The following is a 14,643-nucleotide window of genomic DNA, read 5'->3' as shown; positions in this document are numbered from 1 at the left end:
GCTTTGTTTTTTAGATGTTTCAGGAAACACCATACACTTCTCCCGAGTGTCTGTTGGCAATTTACATCCCGCCCATCAGCATAACAAGGCTCCCAGTTCTCCATGGCCTGTCCTGCCTTTCTGGATTTTACGCTTTTTTCAGATGGCCCGTTTGACCGGGGGGAAGTGAGACTTCATTGTAGTGCAGATTTCCTTTGCAAGCTTGCTTGGTTAGCCAAAAAGGGCGTATGCGTTTTTTCCTGAATATATTCAGGAAAAAACGCATACGCCCTTTTTGGCCAAGTGCATCATTGTGGACGCTCTGCCTCTTTTCCTATGCTTTCAATGCAATTCCAGTCTACCTCCTGAAATCGGTTTCCTGCAATTCTACCCCGTTTTCAAGTCCTCTTGGCAGCCTTACTTCAGTCTATTTTTGGACGATAGCTGTCATTTATAACTCTGCAGGTTTGTGAATTACAGTGCAATGAGCTCCTTTCTTCAACTCGCTTTCTTGTGAGCTGGCCGCAACACCGCAGGATGGCTTCAGGCCCTAATCTGGTCCGGCATGGCACGCTGAGCCTTTGGTTATTTCCTCTTCTTGGTGGGAAATGAGAGTTAAATTTGCCTGTCCAGACACCTCCAGCTAGTCTCTCATTTGTTCTCCCTATTCCTGTTCATCTTCCGCAGCAATTGCAAACTGGGCCAAACAGGAAGTTAAAGGCGCTGACTCTCCAAGTGGGGAGAGTGTTAGTAAAGCGTCTGGAATGTTGCACCCGAGTACCAGGGGAGGAAAACTGAGACATATTTGAACACATCTCCCGTTCACATGGTTGATCATACTCTGGGTTCCACATGCATGTTTTAGCAGAAGGAAGAATACCTTAAACCTGGAGAGTTGAGACCCGTGTAATGGGTACCATGCAATATGACTTCAAAGGGTCTTCATTTGCTCACCGAACCTCTCCAATCCTATCACTGCTGCGTTTATGCCCCTGTACACATGCTTGATTCTCTTTCGGAGACATAGCAATCCATAGGTTTTAAGATACTTACTAGTCAGGTACATTCTTAGGCGTTTAATATGCGGTGTTGAGTCCATTTCGTTGAGCAAGGAGTAGCTCTTGTCTATTCCATATTTGGCTTAAGGAACTTTATCTGTGCTCATTTCGATCTCTGGTTTTATGCAGCACCCCAACTCACCTTTCCCCTTAAGCAAGCATAAGTTGGTTTTCTAAATTTGAGACCCTGTTCTGTTCTGTAATTCAGTTCCTGTGTAGCCAAGTTTACATTCCGTGTATTAGTGATATCTTATGATGTTTCTTTTTCTGTGTGACTTATTTCAGTTAGAATCATCGTACCTGAATCCACTCATTATGCTGCTACGGGCCTGATGACATAGATTTCATTGCTGAGTGATACTGCATTGTACGTAAGTACCACAAGTTCTTTATCCATTTTTCACTTTCAGTGATATTGAACTTGTACGGTAACCGAAGTTCTTGTAAACAGAGGCGTCCCAAACTTTGGGGTGGCTGTGTCTTTTTGATTTTAATTTCCCTAAGCTAAAGGACCATAAGTGGAAGTGCCCTAGGCTCTGTTGCTTTGTTTTTTAGATGTTTCAGGAAACACCATACACTTCTCCCGAGTGTCTGTTGGCAATTTACATCCCGCCCATCAGCATAACAAGGCTCCCAGTTCTCCATGGCCTGTCCTGCCTTTCTGGATTTTACGCTTTTTTCAGATGGCCCGTTTGACCGGGGGGAAGTGAGACTTCATTGTAGTGCAGATTTCCTTTGCAAGCTTGCTTGGTTAGCCAAAAAGTGCGTATGCGTTTTTTCCTGAATATATTCAGGAAAAAACGCATACGCCCTTTTTGGCCAAGTGCATCATTGTGGACGCTCTGCCTCTTTTCCTATGCTTTCAATGCAATTCCAGTCTACCTCCTGAAATCGGTTTCCTGCAATTCTACCCCGTTTTCAAGTCCTCTTGGCAGCCTTACTTCAGTCTGTTTTTGGACGATAGCTGTCATTTATAACTCTGCAGGTTTGTGAATTACAGTGCCCTGAGCTCCTTTCTTCAACTCGCTTTCTTGTGAGCTGGCCGCAACACCGCAGGATGGCTTCAGGCCCTAATCTGGTTCCGGCATGGCACGCTGAGCCTTTGGTTATTTCCTCTTCCTGGTGGGAAATGAGAGTTAAATTTGCCTGTCCAGACACCTCCAGCTAGTCTCTCATTTGTTCTCCCTATTCCTGTTCATCTTCCGCAGCAATTGCAAACTGGGCCAAACAGGAAGTTAAAGGCGCTGACTCTCCAAGTGGGGAGAGTGTTAGTAAAGCGTCTGGAATGTTGCACCCGAGTACCAGGGGAGGAAAACTGAGACATATTTGAACACATCTCCCGTTCACATGGTTGATCATACTCTGGGTTCCACATGCATGTTTTAGCAGAAGGAAGAATACCTTAAACCTGGAGAGTTGAGACCCGTGTAATGGGTACCATGCAATATGACTTCAAAGGGTCTTCATTTGCTCACCGAACCTCTCCAATCCTATCACTGCTGCGTTTATGCCCCTGTACACATGCTTGATTCTCTTTCGGAGACATAGCAATCCATAGGTTTTAAGATACTTACTAGTCAGGTACATTCTTAGGCGTTTAATATGCGGTGTTGAGTCCATTTCGTTGAGCAAGGAGTAGCTCTTGTCTATTCCATATTTGGCTTAAGGAACTTTATCTGTGCTCATTTCGATCTCTGGTTTTATGCAGCACCCCAACTCACCTTTCCCCTTAAGCAAGCATAAGTTGGTTTTCTAAATTTGAGACCCTGTTCTGTTCTGTAATTCAGTTCCTGTGTAGCCAAGTTTACATTCCGTGTATTAGTGATATCTTATGATGTTTCTTTTTCTGTGTGACTTATTTCAGTTAGAATCATCGTACCTGAATCCACTCATTATGCTGCTACGGGCCTGATGACATAGATTTCATTGCTGAGTGATACTGCATTGTACGTAAGTACCACAAGTTCTTTATCCATTTTTCACTTTCAGTGATATTGAACTTGTACGGTAACCGAAGTTCTTGTAAACAGAGGCGTCCCAAACTTTGGGGTGGCTGTGTCTTTTTGATTTTAATTTCCCTAAGCTAAAGGACCATAAGTGGAAGTGCCCTAGGCTCTGTTGCTTTGTTTTTTAGATGTTTCAGGAAACACCATACACTTCTCCCGAGTGTCTGTTGGCAATTTACATCCCGCCCATCAGCATAACAAGGCTCCCAGTTCTCCATGGCCTGTCCTGCCTTTCTGGATTTTACGCTTTTTTCACATGGCCCGTTTGACCGGGGGGAAGTGAGACTTCATTGTAGTGCAGATTTCCTTTGCAAGCTTGCTTGGTTAGCCAAAAAGGGCATATGCGTTTTTTCCTGAATATATTCAGGAAAAAACGCATATGCCCTTTTTGGCCAAGTGCATCATTGTGGACGCTCTGCCTCTTTTCCTATGCTTTCAATGCAATTCCAGTCTACCTCCTGAAATCGGTTTCCTGCAATTCTACCCCGTTTTCAAGTCCTCTTGGCAGCCTTACTTCAGTCTGTTTTTGGACGATAGCTGTCATTTATAACTCTGCAGGTTTGTGAATTACAGTGCCCTGAGCTCCTTTCTTCAACTCGCTTTCTTGTGAGCTGGCCGCAACACCGCAGGATGGCTTCAGGCCCTAATCTGGTTCCGGCATGGCACGCTGAGCCTTTGGTTATTTCCTCTTCCTGGTGGGAAATGAGAGTTAAATTTGCCTGTCCAGACACCTCCAGCTAGTCTCTCATTTGTTCTCCCTATTCCTGTTCATCTTCCGCAGCAATTGCAAACTGGGCCAAACAGGAAGTTAAAGGCGCTGACTCTCCAAGTGGGGAGAGTGTTAGTAAAGCGTCTGGAATGTTGCACCCGAGTACCAGGGGAGGAAAACTGAGACATATTTGAACACATCTCCCGTTCACATGGTTGATCATACTCTGGGTTCCACATGCATGTTTTAGCAGAAGGAAGAATACCTTAAACCTGGAGAGTTGAGACCCGTGTAATGGGTACCATGCAATATGACTTCAAAGGGTCTTCATTTGCTCACCGAACCTCTCCAATCCTATCACTGCTGCGTTTATGCCCCTGTACACATGCTTGATTCTCTTTCGGAGACATAGCAATCCATAGGTTTTAAGATACTTACTAGTCAGGTACAGTCTTAGGCGTTTAATATGCGGTGTTGAGTCCATTTCGTTGAGCAAGGAGTAGCTCTAGTCTATTCCATATTTGGCTTAAGGAACTTTATCTGTGCTCATTTCGATCTCTGGTTTTATGCAGCACCCCAACTCACCTTTCCCCTTAAGCAAGCATAAGTTGGTTTTCTAAATTTGAGACCCTGTTCTGTTCTGTAATTCAGTTCCTGTGTAGCCAAGTTTACATTCCGTGTATTAGTGATATCTTATGATGTTTCTTTTTCTGTGAGACTTATTTCAGTTAGAATCATCGTACCTGAATCCACTCATTATGCTGCTACGGGCCTGATGACATAGATTTCATTGCTGAGTGATACTGAATTGTACGTAAGTACCACAAGTTCTTTATCCATTTTTCACTTTCTGTGATATTGAACTTGTACGGTAAATGAGGTTTTTGTAAACAGAGGCGTCCCAAACTTTGGGGTGGCTGTGTCTTTTTGATTTTAATTTCCCTAAGCTATAGGACCATAAGTGGAAGTGCCCTAGGCTCTATAGCTTTGTTTTTTAGATATTTCAGGAAACACCATACACTTCTCCCGAGTTTCTGTTGGCAATTTCCATCTCGCCCATCAGCATAACAAGGCTCCCAGTTCTCCATGGCCTGTCCTGCCTTTCTGGATTTTACGCTTTTTTCAGGTGGACCGTTTGACCGGGGGGAAGTGAGACTTCATTGTAGTGCAGATTTCTTTGCAAGCTTGCTTGGTTGGCCAAAAAGGGTGTATGCGTTTTTAACTGAATATATTCAGGAAAAAACGCATACGCCCTTTTTGGCCAAGTGCATCATTGTGGACGCTCTGCCTCTTTTCCTATGCTTTCAATGCAATTCCAGTCTACCTCCAGAAATCGGTTTCCTGCAATTCTGCCCCGCTTTCAAGTCCTCTTGGCAGCCTTACTTCAGTATATTTTTGGACGATAGCTGCCATTTATAACTCTGCAGGTTTGTGAATTACAGTGCCCCTGAGCTCCTTTCTTCAACTCGCTTTCTTTTGAGCTGGCCGCAACACCGCAGGATGGCTTCAGGCCCTAATCTTGTCCGGCAAGGCACGCTGAGACTTTGGTTATTTCCTCTTCCTGGTGGGAAATGAGAGTTAAATATGCCCGTCCAGACACCTCCAGCTAGTCTCTCATTGGTTCTCGCTATTCCTGTTCATCTTCCGCAGAAATTGTAAACTGGGCGAAACAGGAGGTTAAAGGGACTGACTCTCCAAGTCGGGAGAGTGTTAGTAAAGCGTCTGGAATGTTGCACCCGAGTACCAGGGTACGAAAACTGAGACATATTTGAACATGTCTCCCGTTCACATGGTTGATCATACTCTAGGTTCCACATGCATGTTTTAGCTGAAGGAAGAATACCTTAAACCTGGGTAGTTGAAACCCGTGGAATGGGTACCATGCAATATGACTTCAAAGGGTCTTCATTTGCTCACCGAACCTCTCCAATCCTATCACTGCTGCGCTTATGCCCCTGTACACATGCTTGATTCCCTTTCGGAGACATAGCAATCCATAGCTTTTAAGATACTTACTAGTCAGGTACATTCTTAGGCGTTTAATATGCGGTGTTGAGTCCATTTCATTGAGCAAGGAGTAGCACTTGTCTATTCCATATTTGGCTTAAGGAACTTTATCTGTGCTCATTTCAATCTCTGGTTTTATGCAGCACCCCAACTCACCTTTACCCTTAAGCAAGCATAAGTTGGTTTTCTAAATTTGAGACCCTGTTCTGTTCTGTAATTCATTTCCTGTGTAGCCAAGTTTATTCCGTATATTACTGATATCTTATGATGTTTCTTTTTCTGTGTTACTTATTTCAGTTAGAATCATCATACCTGAATCCACTCATTGTGCTGCTAAGGGCCTGATGACATAGATTTCATTGCTGAGTGATACTGCATTGTACGTAAGTACCGCGAGTTCTTTATCCATTTTTCACTTTCTGTGATATTGAACTTGTACGGTAAACGAGGTTCTTGTTAACAGAGGCGTCCCAAACTTTGGGGTGGCTGTGTCTTTTTGATTTTAATTTCCCTAAGCTATAGGACCATAAGTGGAAGTGCCCTAGGCTCGGTTGCTTTGTTTTTTAGATGTTTCAGGAAACACCATACACTTCTCCCAAGTGTCTGTTGGCAATTTACATCCCGCCCATCAACATAACAAGGCTCCCAGTTCTCCATGGCCTGTCCTGCCTTTCTGGATTTTACACTTTTTTCAGATGACCCTTTTGACCGGGGGGAAGTGAGACTTCATTGTAGTGCAGATTTCCTTTGCAAGCTTGCTTGGTTGGCCAAAAAGGGCGTATGCGTTTTTTCCTGAATATATTCAGGAAAACACGCATACGCCCTTTTTGGCCAAGTGCATCATTGTGGACGTTCTGCCTCTTTTCCTATGCTTTCAATGCAATTCCAGTCTACCTCCTGAAATCGGTTTCCTGCAATTCTGCCCCGCTTTCAAGTCCTCTTGGCAGCCTTACTTCAGTATATTTTTGGACGATAGCTGTCATTTATAACTCTGCAGGTTTGTGAATTACAGTGACCTTGAGCTCCTTTCTTCAACTCGCTTTCTTGTGAGCTGGCCGCAACACCACAGGATGGCTTCAAGCCCTAATCTGGTTCCGCCGTGGCACGGTGAGCCTTTAGTTACTTCCTCTTCCTGGTGGGAAATGAGAGTTAAATTTGCCCGTCCAGACACCTCCAGCTAGTCTCTCATTGGTTGTCGCTATTCCTGTTCATCTTCCGCAGAAATTGCAACCTGGGCCAAAGAGGAGGTTAAAGGGACTGACTCTCCAAGTGGTGAGAGTGTTAGTAAAGCGTCTGGAATGTTGCACCCGAGTACCAGGGAGGAAAACTGAGACATATTTGAACACGTCTCCCGATCACATGGTTGATCATACTCTAGGTTCCACATGCATGTTTTAGCTGAAGGAAGAATACCTTAAACCTGGGTAGTTGAAACCCGTGGAATGGGTACCATGCAATATGACTTCAAAGGGTCTTCATTTGCTCACCGAACCTCTCCAATCCTATCACTGCTGCGTTTATGCCCCTGTACACATGCTTGATTCTCTTTCGGAGACATAGCAATCCATAGGTTTTAAGATACTTACTAGTCAGGTACATTCTTAGGCGTTTAATATGCGGTGTTGAGTCCATTTCGTCGAGCAAGGAGTAGCTCTTGTCTATTCCATATTTGGCTTAAGGAACTTTATCTGTGCTCATTTCAATCTCTGGTTTTATGCAGCACCCCAACTCACCTTTCCCCTTAAGCAAGCATAAGTTGGTTTTCTAAATTTGAGACCCTGTTATGTTTTGTAATTCAGTTCCTGTGTAGCCAAGTTTACATTCCGTGTATTAGTGATATCTTATGATGTTTCTTTTTCTGTGTTACTTATTTCAGTTAGAATCATCGTACCTGAATCCACTCATTGTGCTCCTAAGGGCCTGATGACATAGATTTCATTGCTGAGTGATATTGCTTTGTAAGTAAATACCACAAGTTCTTTATCCATTTTTCACTTTCTGCGATGTTGAACTTGTACTGTAAACGAGGTTCTTGTAAACAGAGCCGTCCCAAATTTTGGGATGGCTGTGTCTTTTTGAATTTAATTTCCCTAAGCTATAGGACACTAAGTGGAAGTGCCCTAGGCTCTGTTGCTTTGTTTTTTAGATGTTTCAGGAAACACCATACACTTCTCCCGAGTGTCTGTTGGCAATTTACATCCCGCCCATCAGCATAACAAGGCTCCCAGTTCTCCATGGCCTGTCCTGCCTTTCTGGATTTTACACTTTTTTCAGATGGCCCTTTTGACCGGGGGGATGTGAGACTTCATTGTAGTGCAGATTTACTTTGCAAGCTTGCTTGGTTGGCCAAAAAGGGCGTATGCGTTTTTTCCTGAATATATTCAGGAAAAAACGCATACGCCCTTTTTGGCCAAGTGCATCATTGTGGACGTTCTGCCTCTTTTCCTATGCTTTCAATGCAATTCCAGTCTACCTCCTGAAATCGGTTTCCTGCAATTCTGCCCCACTTTCAAGTTCTCTTGGCAGCCTTACTTCAGTATATTTTTGGACGATAGCTGTCATTTATAACTCTGCAGGTTTGTGAATTACAGTGACCTTGAGCTCCTTTCTTCAACTCGCTTTCTTGTGAGCTGGCCGCAACACCACAGGATGGCTTCAGGCCCTAATCTGGTTCCGGCGTGGCACGGTGAGCCTTTAGTTACTTCCTCTTCCTGGTGGGAAATGAGAGTTAAATTTGCCCGTCCAGACACCTCCAGCTAGTCTCTCATTGGTTCTCGCTATTCCTGTTCATCTTCCGCAGAAATTGCAAACTGGGCCAAACAGGAGGTTAAAGGGACTGACTCTCCAAGTCGGGAGAGTGTTAGTAAAGCGTCTGGGATGTTGCACCCGAGTACCAGGGTACGAAAACTGAGACATATTTGAACATGTCTCCCGATCACATGGTTGATCATACTCTAGGTTCCACATGCATGTTTTAGCTGAAGGAAGAATACCTTAAACCTGGGTAGTTGAAACCCGTGGAATGGGTACCATGCAATATGACTTCAAAGGGTCTTCATTTGCTCACCGAACCTCTCCAATCCTATCACTGCTGCGTTTATGTCCCTGTACACATGCTTGATTCCCTTTCGGAGACATAGCAATCCATAGGTTTTAAGATACTTACTAGTCAGGTACATTTTTAGGCGTTTAATATGCGGTGTTGAGTCCATTTCGTTGAGCAAGGAGTAGCTCTTGTCTATTCCATATTTGGCTTAAGGAACTTTATCTGTGCTCATTTCAATCTCTGGTTTTATGCAGCACCCCAACTCACCTTTTCCCTTAAGCAAGCATAAGTTGGTTTTCTAAATTTGAGACCCTGTTATGTTTTGTAATTCAGTTCCTGTGTAGCCAAGTTTACATTCCGTGTATTAGTGATATCTTATGATGTTTCTTTTTCTGTGTGACTTATTTCAGTTAGAATCATCGTACCTGAATCCACTCATTGTGCTCCTAAGGGCCTGATGACATAGATTTCATTGCTGAGTGATACTGCATTGTACGTAAGTACCACAAGTTCTTTATCCATTTTTCACTTTCTGTGATATTGAACTTGTATGGTAAACGAGGTTCTTGTAAACAGAGGTGTCCCAAACTTTGGGGTGGCTGTGTCTTTTTGATTTTAATTTCCCTAAGTTATAGGACCATAAGTGGAAGTGCCCTAGGCTCTGTTGCTTTGTTTTTTAGATGTTTCAGGAAACACCATACACTTCTCCCGAGTGTCTGTTGGCAATTTACATCCCGCCCATCAGCATAACAAGGCTCCCAGTTCTCCATGGCCTGTCCTGCCTTTCTGGATTTTACACTTTTTTCAGATGGCCCTTTTGACCGGGGGGAAGTGAGACTTCATTGTAGTGCAGCTTTCCTTTGCAAGCTTGCTTGGTTGGCCAAAAAGGGCGTATGCGTTTTTTCCTGAATATATTCAGGAAAAAACGCATACGCCCTTTTTGGCCAAGTGCATCATTGTGGACGCTCTGCCCCTTTTCCTATGCTTTCAACGCAATTCCAGTCTGCCTCCTGAAATCGGTTTTCTGCAATTCTGCCCCGCTTTCAAGTCCTCTTGGCAGCCTTACTTCAGTATATTTTTGGACGATAGCTGTCATTTATAACTCTGCAGGTTTGTGAATTACAGTGTCCCTGAGATCCTTTCTTCAACTCGCTTTCTTGTGAGCTGGCCGCAACACCGCAGGATGGATTCAGGCCCTAATCTGGTTCCGGCACGGCATGCTGAGCCTTTGGTTATTTCCTCTTCCTGGTGGGAAATGAGAGTTAAATTTGCCCGTCCAGACACCTCCAGCTAGTCTCTCATTGGTTCTCCCTATTCCTGTTCATCTTCCACAGAAATTGCAAACTGGGCCAAACAGGAGGTTAAAGGCGCTGACTCTCCAAGGGGGAGAGTGTTAGTAAAGCATCTGGAATGTTGCACCCGAGTACCAGGGGAGGAAAACAGAGACATATTTGAACACGTCTCCCGTTCCCATGGTTCATCGTACTCTGGGTTCCACATGCATGTTTTAGCTGAAGGAAGAATACCTTAAACCTGGAGAGTTGAGACTCGTGGAATGGGTACCATGCAATATGAATTCAAAGGTCTTCATTTGCTCACTGAACCTCTCCAATCCTATCACTGCTGCGTTTATGTCCCTGTGCACACGCTTGATTCTCTTTTGGAGACATAGCAATCCATAGGTTTTAAGATACTTACTAGTCAGGTACATTCTTAGGCGTTTAATATGGGGTGTTGAGTCCATTTCGTTGAGCAAGGAATAGCTCTTGTCTATTCCATATTTGGCTTAAGGAACTTTATCTGTGCTCATTTCAATCTCTGGTTTTATGCAGCACCCCAACTCACCTTTCCCCTTAAGCAAGCATATGTTGGTTTTCTAAATTTGAGACCCTGTTCTGTTTTGGAATTCAGTTCCTGTGTAGCCAAGTTTACATTCCGTGTATTACTGATATCTTATGATGTTTCTTTTTCTGTGTGACTTATTTCAGTTAGAATCATCGTACCTGAATCCACTCATTGTGCTGCTAAGGGCCTGATGACATAGAGTTCATGGCTGAGTGATATTGCTTTGTAAGTAAATACCACAACTTCTTTATCCATTTTTCACTTTCTGCGATGTTGAACTTGTACTGTAAACGAGGTTCTTGTAAACAGAGCCGTTCCAAACTTTGGGGTGGCTGTGTCTTTTTGATTTTAATTTCCCTAAGCTATAGGACCATAAGTGGAAGTGCCCTAGGCTCTGTTGCTTTGTTTTTTAGATGTTTCAGGAAACACCATACACTTCTCCTGAGTGTCTGTTGGCAATTTACATCCCGCCCATCAGCATAACAAGGCTCCCAGTTCTCCATGGCCTGTCCTGCCTTTCTGCATTTTACACTTTTTTCAGATGGTCCTTTTGACCGGGGGGAAGTGAGACTTCATTGTAGTGCAGGTTTCCTCTACAAGCTTGCTTGGTTGGCCAAAAAGGGCGTATGCGTTTTTTCCTGAATATATTCAGGAAAAAACGCATACGCCCTTTTTGGCCAATTGCATCATTGTGGACGTTCTGCCTCTTTTCCTATGCTTTCAATGCAATTCCAGTCTGCCTCCTGAAATAGGTTTCCTGCAATTCTGCCCTGCTTTCAAGTCCTCTTGGCAGCCTTACTTCAGTATATTTTTGGACGATAGCTGTCATTTATAACTCTGCAGGTTTGTGAATTACAGTGCCCCTGAGCTCCTTTCTTCAACTCGCTTTCTTGTGACCTGGCCGCAACACCGCAGGATGGCTTCAGGCCCTAATCTGGTTCCGGCACGGCACGCTGAGCCTTTGGTTAATTCCTCTTCCTGGTGGGAAATGAGAGTTAAATTTGCCCGTCCAGACACCTCCAGCTAGTCTCTCATTGGTTCTCGCTATTCCTGTTCATCTTCCGCAGAAATTGGAAACTGGGCCAAACAGGAGGTTAAAGGGACTGACTCTCCAAGTCGGGAGAGTGTTAGTAAAGCGTCTGGAATGTTGCACCGGAGTACCAGGGTACGAAAACTGAGACATGTTTGAACATGTCTCCCGATCACATGGTTGATCATACTCTAGGTTCCACATGCATGTTTTAGCTGAAGGAAGAATACCTTAAACCTGGGTAGTAGAAAACCGTGCAATGGGTACCATGCAATATGACTTCAAAGGGTCTTCATTTGCTCACCGAACCTCTCCAATCCTATCACTGCTGCGTTTATGCCCCTGTACACATGCTTGATTCTCTTTCGGAGACATAGCAATCCATAGGTTTTAAGATACTTACTAGTCAGGTACATTCTTAGGCGTTTAATATGCGGTGTTGAGTCCATTTCGTTGAGCAAGGAGTAGCTCTTGTCTATTCCATATTTGGCTTAAGGAACTTTATCTGTGCTCATTTCGATCTCTGGTTTTATGCAGCACCCCAACTCACCTTTACCCTTAATTAAGCATAAGTTGGTTTTCTAAATTTGAGACCCTGTTCTGTTCTGTAATTCATTTCCTGTGTAGCCAAGTTTATTGCGTGTATTACTGATATCTTATGATGTTTCTTTTTCTGTGTGACTTTTTTCAGTTAGAATCATCATACCTGAATCCACTCATTGTGCTGCTAAGGGCCTGATGACATAGATTTCATTGCTGAGTGATATTGCTTTGTAAGTAAATACCACAACTTCTTTATCCATTTTTCACTTTCTGCGATGTTGAACTTGTACTGTAAACGAGGTTCTTGTAAACAGAGGCGTCCCAAACTTTGGGGTGGCTGTGTCTTTTTGATTTTAATTTCCCTAAGCTATAGGACCATAAGTGGAAGTGCCCTAGGCTCTGTTGCTTTGTTTTTTAGATGTTTCAGGAAACACCATACACTTCTGCGGAGTGTCTGTTGGCAATTTACATCCCGCCCATCAGCATAACAAGGCTCCCAGTTCTCCATGGCCTGTCCTGCCTTTCTGGATTTTACACTTTTTTCAGATGGCCCTTTTGACCGGGGGGAAGTGAGACTTCATTGTAGTGCAGATTTCCTTTGCAAGCTTGCTTGGTTGGCCAAAAAGGGCGTATGCGTTTTTTCCTGAATATATTTAGGAAAAAACGCATACGCCCTTTTTGGCCAAGTGCATCATTGTGGACGTTCTGCCTCTTTTCCTATGCTTTCAATGCAATTCCAGTCTACCTCCTGAAATCGGTTTCCTGCAATTCTGCCCCGCTTTCAAGTCCTCTTGGCAGCCTTACTTCAGTATATTTTTGGATGATAGCTGTCATTTATAACTCTGCAGGTTTGTGAATTACAGTGCCCCTGAGCTCCTTTCTTCAACTCGCTTTCTTTTGAGCTGGCCGCAACACCGCAGGATGGCTTCAGGCCCTAATCTGGTTCCAGCACGGCACGCTGAGCCTTTGGTTAATTCCTCTTCCTGGTGGGAAATGAGAGTTAAATTTGCCCGTCCAGACACCTCCAGCTAGTCTCTCATTGGTTCTCGCTATTCCTGTTCATCTTCCCCAGAAATTGCAAACTGGGCCAAACAGGAGGTTAAAGGCGTTGACTCTCCAAGTTGGGAGAGTGTTAGTAAAGCGTCTGGAATGTTGCACCCGAGTACCAGGGGAGAAAAACTGAGACATATTTGAACACGTCTCCCGTTCACACGGTTGATCATACTCTGGGTTCCACATGCATGTTTTAGCTGAAGGAAGAATACCTTAAACCTGGGTAGTTGAAACCCGTGGAATGGGTACCATGCAATATGACTTCAAAGGGTCTTCATTTGCTCACCGATCTTCTCCAATCCTATTACTGCTGCGTTTATGCCCCTGTACACACGCTTGATTCTCTTTTGGAGACATAGCAATCCATAGGTTTTAAGATACTTACTAGTCAGGTACATACTTAGGCGTTTAATATGCGGTGTTGAGTCCATTTCGTTGAGCAAGGAGTAGCTCTTGTCTATTCCATATTTGGCTTAAGGAACTTTATCTGTGCTCATTTCAATCTCTGGTTTTATGCAGCACCCCAACTCACCTTTCCCCTTAAGCAAGCATAAGTTGGTTTTCTAAATTTGAGACCCTGTTCTGTTTTGGAATTCAGTTCCTGTGTAGCCAAATTTACATTCCGTGTATTAGTGATATCTTATGATGTTTCTTTTTCTGTGTGACTTATTTCAGTTAGAATCATCGTACCTGAATCAACTCATTATGCTGCTACGAGCCTGATGACATAGATTTCATGCTGAGTGATACTGCATTGTACGTAAGTACCACAAGTTCTTTATCCGTTTTTCACTTTCTGTGATATTGAACTTGTACGGTAAACGATGTTCTTGTAAACAGAGCTGTCCCAAACTTTGGGGTGGCTGTGTCTTTTTGATTTTAATTTCCCTAAGCTATAGGACCATAAGTGGAAGTGCCCTAGGCTCTGTTGCTTTGTTTCTTAGATGTTTCAGGAAACACCATACACTTCTCCCGAGTGTCTGTTGGCAATTTACATCCCGCCCATCAGCATAACAAGGCTCCCAGTTCTCCATGGCCTATCCTGCCTTTCTGGATTTTACACTTTTTTCAGATGGCCCTTTTGACCGGGTGGAAGTGAGACTTCATTGTAGTGCAGCTTTCCTTTGCAAGCTTGCTTGGTTGGCCAAAAAGGGCGTATGCGTTTTTTCCTGAATATATTCAGGAAAAAACGCATACGCCCTTTTTGGCCAAGTGCATCATTGTGGACGTTCTGCCTCTTTTCCTATGCTTTCAATGCAATTCCAGTCTACCTCCTGAAATCGGTTTCCTGCAATTCTGCCCCGCTTTCAAGTCCTCTTGACAGCCTTACTTCAGTATATTTTTGGACGATAACTGTCATTTATAAC

At 43.8% G+C, this 14,643-nt stretch overlaps 2 long non-coding RNA genes across 2 annotated transcripts in view; both read left to right on the top strand.

The window, feature by feature from the left end:
• Positions 1-14,643, top strand: part of LOC307181367 — a 458,236-nt gene that overhangs the window by 415,036 nt on the left and 28,557 nt on the right. The gene's annotated exons all lie outside the window — the stretch shown is intronic.
• Positions 6,050-9,304, top strand: LOC307181368. Its single transcript, XR_013826605.1, has 5 exons — positions 6,050-6,142; positions 6,757-6,866; positions 7,636-7,717; positions 8,336-8,445; positions 9,216-9,304. It is a non-coding gene; the product is annotated as an uncharacterized lncRNA (long non-coding RNA).

This window comes from Stenella coeruleoalba (assembly GCF_951394435.1).
Source record: "Stenella coeruleoalba genome assembly, contig: scaffold_137, whole genome shotgun sequence".
NCBI lineage: Eukaryota > Metazoa > Chordata > Mammalia > Artiodactyla > Delphinidae > Stenella > Stenella coeruleoalba.
The sequence above is the reverse complement of the archived record's forward strand: the minus strand, read 5'-3'. Positions and strand labels throughout refer to the sequence as shown.